Below are 6,980 nucleotides of genomic sequence, written 5' to 3'. Positions count from 1 at the left end.
ATAGCATTTTACTTTGAGATTTCTTATTACGAAATGACCACTAAATTTTCATTTCTTTCTATAATAATTATGACACTTGTCATGTTTTTGATTTTATCGATTATCACATTGCTAACATCTTTCTTTATTTCATGTTGAACTTGGCAATTTTAATTCTAAATTACTATCTCTTGAGGTGTTAGGTGGTCATTCTGAATGTTTGAATTAGCTAGCCCTAGTTATGTGTTCAATGTTTAATTTATCATGTTCACTTGAACCTCTAATAGTGTGTTAAGGGAGAACACCGCAAAGAGTGGAATTAGGCATAATGGTATAACTAAATAACATTATATTAAATTAAGAAATGAAAAAGTGTATTTTCTACGAGGAAACCCATTTGTAATCATTTGAATCAAAGGTTTATTAGATAGAAGTGTAAACTAGATTTAGTGAATTGTGCAATATGCTTTGGATAGTTATGAATGATATGCAAACTTATTGCTTTGACGAGTGTGTTGGAATGCCTACATGGATTCTATTTGAATTAAGTTGACATTAAATGTCGTTGTATGTAAATTATATTCACTTACTCTCTTAGAATGAGATTATAGTATGCCTTAATATTTGATGTTGTGGTGTTACCATTGTTTTAGCTTATATACCATAACCTTTATGTATTCGATATCTATACACTATATCCCTAGAGGTAGTATGCTACTTTATTAAGGATGAATTTGTGTACTTAACCTTGAGTATGTTATAATGCCCTAGTAATGTAGGAAGGAAATATGTGTAAGATGATATATCAGATGTGAAATTATCATCATTATGATGAGTGTTGATGTGAAATGAGTGCTTTTCATGTTTGGGTAGAGTAAGTTATGATATTTGTACTCTGTGATATATTCTTTGGATAAGAATTTCAATAGATATTGTATGGTTTATGTGAATACTTAATGAAATTACGGTTCCTAGTAGTTGAATAAATAAATTGGCATGCATAACCTAGATAGTGAAAGAGGATGTGACTGTTGTCATGCTTGTGTAGCGCATTGCTTTTTAGTAATTAAGGATTGTGCAAGGAAAATTTGTTGAAAACCTATTTGAGTTAGAAAAGGATTGAAATAATTGTGTTAAGATAGTTTTTAGTAATTAAGGATTGTGCAAGGAAAATTTGTTGAAAACCTATTTGAGTTAGAAAAGGATTGAAATAATTGTGTTAAGATAGTTTTTAGTAATTAAGGATTGTGCAAGGAAAATTTGTTGAAAACCTATTTGAGTTAGAAAAGGATTGAAATAATTTTGTTAAGATAGTTGATTTGAATATTGATTTCGGTATGTTAGTAGACTATTTTTGTAGATTGCATCTTCCTAGAAGATAGTCAAGATTTTGGATTATATAATGCGAGTTCTATGACTTATTGTGTCCCTGTGTTTCTATCCTAACCTTGCGACTTTCAGGAGTAAGTCGAACCCTAGGGGGGGAGGATGTAGTACCCCTCCCCTAATCAGACTCTTTTAAACCCAATTTGACCTTGGTTGACTTTTTAGTGGCTTACTTGGATGGTTGATATACCATGTTGTGATGTTATATTTAGGTATTATGTTTGATGTGTGTATCAGTGTATGTTGATTATGCATTATTCTTATGTATGATTAATTGTTAATTTGATTTATTTGTTACTGACCCCGGTCTAACACATTTACTGAATATATATATATATATATATATATATATATATATATATATATATATATATATGCGTGGCTCGGTGATGTAGGAATTGCAGGTACTAGTATTGTGTAGGTACGAGGTACCAACTCCACCTGGCCTTCATATCGTCCCTAGCCTTGCTCAATGGTGAGCATTGTAAATCTTCGGTCATCTTATGTGAGTCATGTCTTTATGATATTTGTTTGAGTTTGTATGTGTTTTGTTTTGTGATTTGTTAAATCCTTCTTGTATATTAATTATAAAATTTATTATTTTATCTTGGGGTAATTTTTGGGTTAAAGTGTATTGTCTTGAGTAAATTAAATTAGGATTAAACTAAAAGGACCCCCTTTAGTATTCGAAACAAATAAATCAATTTCACCAGGCTAGATATTCAAATTAATCTATAATATATAAATCTTGTGGTGAATTTAATTATGTGTTATATGTTTTTTAGAAAAAGGTAATTAAAGTTGTGAAAATAAAATATCTACATGTTGACTTTTGTGTATGAGAAAATTAGATTTATTTAAAAGTTAAAAATATTCATTTGGAAGAAAAAAAGTATTTTGAATTTGCATTTTAAAAAAAAAAAATGAAAAATTGGAGGAGAAATTTGCCCTAGAAAAAAAGGGGGATACTTTGGAAAATAAGTTCTTTTATAGGGGAATTTTTCCAGATTTGGGGATGCTTTTGTATTTTGGAAAAAAATGGGGATTTTGGGTGAAGGATTTCTTGTAGTTGGAGAAGGGGTTTTCTCTTCATCAATCTTCATCTAGGAAAGCATATAAGGTTGGAATTTTGCAAACCCTTGTTGCTCTTCTTTTAAAATTTATGATTTTGTGTGTAGATTGTTATTATTCTTCCATCAAAATTGGTGGTTTAAAAGAAAAGAATTCTGTTTTTATTTGGGTTTTGGGGAAAACATATTTTGATTTGTTGAAATTTGAACAACTCATTTCTCTTCCAATTTGTGAAAATGGGTTTTGAGGAATTTCAGTTTTGGGATAAAAAAATTATATTTAACAAAAATTGGGTATGGTTGGAAACTTCATATTTTGGGGGTTTATTGTTTTTCCGATTTTGAAAGAAAGTTTTGGTTTGAGGAAATTGGCTCATTTAGTTGTTTAAAAAAAAATATTTATGAGAAACTTTGTTTCAAAAATTGAATGTCTGTTTATCATTCTTTTGGTTGCCAAAAAAATTTCATACCCTGTTCATCTTCTTATTTTGGGGCGTTAAAAAAAAAAAGAAATAATAATAAAATAAAATAAAAATCAAACGAGGGTTTGACTGTATAAAAAATTCTGCATTCTTTTTTAAATGCTATGCATTTTTATTCATTGTTATCGTTTTTATAAAAAAAAATTATATTAAAAAAAAATTATCTTATGAAGGCGGGCGGTGGGCACCCCCAGCCATCGTGGCATCCACGATGGTGGGTATTGGCCACCCATCGTGGGGTACCACGATGGTGGGTATGCCCATCCATCGTGGGCACCAAGATGGGGGGCATAATGCCCACCCATCGTGGTGGCCACATTGGTGGGTAACCCCACCATTTCGTGGGTTCCCACGTGGACAGGCCAAGGGTTTTAAAAACAAAAATATATATATGGGCTCAACCCAATCAAAATTGCAGACCCAATAATGTTTGGTAATTAAATTTCATATGTGCAGTTATATGTGTGTGTGTGTGTGTGTTTATGTTGGTATTTGTAAAAAATTTAGATATGATTAGTAATACAAAATTGTGTTCTTAACAATGATTATCTGGTTTTAATATACATACATACATACATACATACATACATACATACATACATCTGTGTGTGTGTGTGTGTGTGTGTGTGTGTATTTAAATATATGTATATATATTATATATATGTAATTATTATTTTAGTAAACATTGAATGGAAATAATATTGTAAGATTACAAAGTTAGGATTTGACCAATAAGGTGATAATTAGCAAACATGTTTATGTTTAGTCAAATTAAGTTATTTGGAAAAAGTTCCACTGTTAAAATTAAATAATAATTTTATTTCCATTACATGAGTATGGTTGTTGTTATTGGTTAAATTAGAAAACTTATTGCGAGGGAAACTGTCTTTTTGTTTTCTTTGGGTTTGGTGACCCTTTTGGTTCATTTTTATAAAAGGGAAAAATTGTCGTAGGTATATGAGTATGTTTTGAATTCAAGTATCTTCGACAAGTCAACTTGGTTGAGTGTTGACTTTGGCTTTCTAGATCTTGCTCTTGCGTGATTTGGTCATTATTATTTTTGAGTGCGAATGATTATTGAAGGATTTGGTTTAGTGTGAACGTTGACCTTTCTTGCTTTTTATCCTCATTGTGGTCTTGGCATATGAGTAGACCAAATTGCATTTTAACTCCAGTTGATTAAACCTAGATGGTGGAGTTGGGTAACCTAGTGAATTACTCAATTTTCTATTTTGAACTCCCTTTTGTGATATTGGATTTTTGTTATACCTTGGAGTTCTTTGGGTTGTATAGTGTCATAAGGAAGAGTGGCTTTCAAGTGGGGACCATGCCCAAAGAGGTTAGTAGGATAACCCCTCGTTCTTGCTCTTGCGTGATTTGGTCATTATTATTTTTGAGTGCAAATGATTGTTGAAGGATTTGGTTTAGTGTGAACATTGACCTTTCTTGCTTTTTATCCTCATTGTGGTCTTGGCATATGAGTAGACCAAATTGTGTTTTAACTCCAGTTGATTAAACCTAGATGGTGGAGTTGGGTAACCTAGTGAATTACTCAATTTTCTATTTTGAACTCCCTTTTGTGATATTGAATTTTTGTTATGCCTTGGAGTTCTTTGGGCTGTATAGTGTCATAAGGAAGAGTTGCTTTCAAGTGGGTACCATGCCCAAAGAGGTTAGAAGGATAACCCCTCGAAAGTTTGCTAAGAAAGTGAAAACCTAATAATATGTTTGGTGGTTTGGTAGTTCAAATATTAAATAAGATTAATTGTGCCCTGCTCATGGTTGAGTGCTTGTATAGACCCAAGATGCAGTGGGAAGGCCTGGAATGGGAAACCAACTACCTTGTCCTCAAGAAAGGTTTGTTGGATCTACACGAGTCATGGATGGGGGTTAGGGGTTCAAGAGAGGCTATTAGGATAACCTAGGATGGGGGTCGGGGCTTTTTGTGAGTACTTGATATTCATGTTAGACCATGGGATGCTTATGATGGATTGTAAGGAATTTTTGGTGCTCCAGTTGTTCTCTTGTATTTACTCCATACCATGTTTCAGATGGATCCTCTTTCTTCTTCTTGGATCATCCATGTATCTCTTAGACCCTATGTGGTCATATGTATTATTTGCTTTTGTACGCCTTGATGGAAGGATGTAATTGATGTAAACTTTATGTATTTTTTTACCTTTTATTTAATAGAATGGTCTTGCAGTTGAAGCGGACCCAGAGACGTAGCCCATTAGGGGTGAACTCCGTTATCAACACGTCTTGTATAGTGTATGTATTCATCTGTTCATCTAGTTCCTTTTAATTTTGGATGCATGAATGGTATTATGGTTAAAATGTATAATGCAATTTAGGTGATATTAATCTTATTGTATGTATGAAGTTATTAATTAAATGCAGTAGTATGGATTATGATGAATGTAGCTTTAGTGATGTAATGTAACTAATGGAAATTGTATATACATGCTTAGTTTAATCTCTCAAGGAATTTAATTGCTATGTTCATGTGGTAATAATTCTATCATGAGTAGGTTTAATCAATCTCATTTTTAATTGGATTAATTGAGTAGTCTTCGTTGGAAACCCTTTAGGAGTTTAAGTTGAGTCTTCCACTAGTAAAAACGTTATTGCAATGATTAACTTAATGCATCTTCAAGTCCATCAATGTTTTAAAAAAAATTTATTTTCACTCTTTTTGATAGTATTTAGTCGATTCCTTTAGGGTTCCTTGGTGGGGCATTGCATGTCATATGATGTGAACAACCATTGTCAATCACCCATTCATCTTTCTCATCAATCTTAGTAGCCAAATCTTTCTCTTCAACATCACAACTTGTAGACTCAATAGATACCCGATCATCTTCCTTGATAGCAGTGAACACAAATTCATCTTGAGAATTCCCTTTCTTAGACTCCTCATATGTCACATCTTCATCAGTAGCATAATAACACTTCTTCTGATATATATACTTTCAATTAGGCTTGAAAGGCTTATCATACTTAGACACTTTTTCTTCTCTTTCAGGACACCTAGAAACAAAATGACCAATCTTATTGCATGAAAAACATTTCAAAGGTAAATTCTCTTCATACTTACTAGCTCCCTTAGGCAATCTTCTAGCAATCAATGCTTCAAGCTCTTCTATCTCTCTTTCTTTCTCTTTCATCTCTCTCATTTCTCTTTCTATCTAGATACCCTAGTTGAAATTTCTCTTGGATCATACTTCTGCTTCCCAAATATAGTAGCTTTAAATGCAATCTCAGTTTTGCCAAGTGATTCACCAAGTTCGCTCAACTCAAAAGCAAAAAGCTTACCAATCAACATATCTCTTGTCATAGTTGTCATAGTCTGGATCTCATCAATAGCAGCAACTTTATGTTTTTAAGTAGGAGGAAAATATCTTAACACTTTAGCCACAATCTCATCTTCTTCAAGGATTCCATCGGTAAATCTGATGTTCAGCACAAGATCATTCACTTTAGCCATAAAGGATGAAATATTCTCATCTTCTCCCATCTTCAGCATCTCATACTTTCCTTTCAATCTCTGCAACTTAGAAATTTTCACACGTTTATCTCCTTCATACAGGGTTTCAAGCTTCATCCAAATCTCATGTGCAGTTTGCAATCCCATCACATTAGTCATCTCTGCATTAATCAAAGTACTCAACAATTCTTCTCTATCTCTAATATTACTTTCAACATCTTTGATCTCAGCTACAGTAACAAGACCATTCGTAGGAATAACGTATGCATTCTTTGTAATCTTCCTATAATCTTCTCCAAGGCAATTCAAGAACTTCCATCTGGTGATTCCATATAGAGTAATTGGTTCCATCAAATCTCAGACACTCCTTCTTGAAAATAACAACTTCCATCCTAGATCTCCTCAAACGATCAAGCTCTTTCCACAAGATCTAGCTCTAATATCAATTGTTGATAGTAGGGCAACAACAATGCAGGAAAACTAAGAGGGGGTGAATCAGTTTTCACCAAACTCAACCAAATTATGCACAACTTCATATCTGATTAGGAACAACAATAGGAAATATAAACACCACAT

This window comes from Cryptomeria japonica, chromosome 10 (genome assembly GCF_030272615.1).
Source record: "Cryptomeria japonica chromosome 10, Sugi_1.0, whole genome shotgun sequence".
Classification (NCBI taxonomy): Eukaryota; Viridiplantae; Streptophyta; class Pinopsida; order Cupressales; family Cupressaceae; genus Cryptomeria; species Cryptomeria japonica.
Note: the sequence above shows the minus strand (reverse complement) of the source record.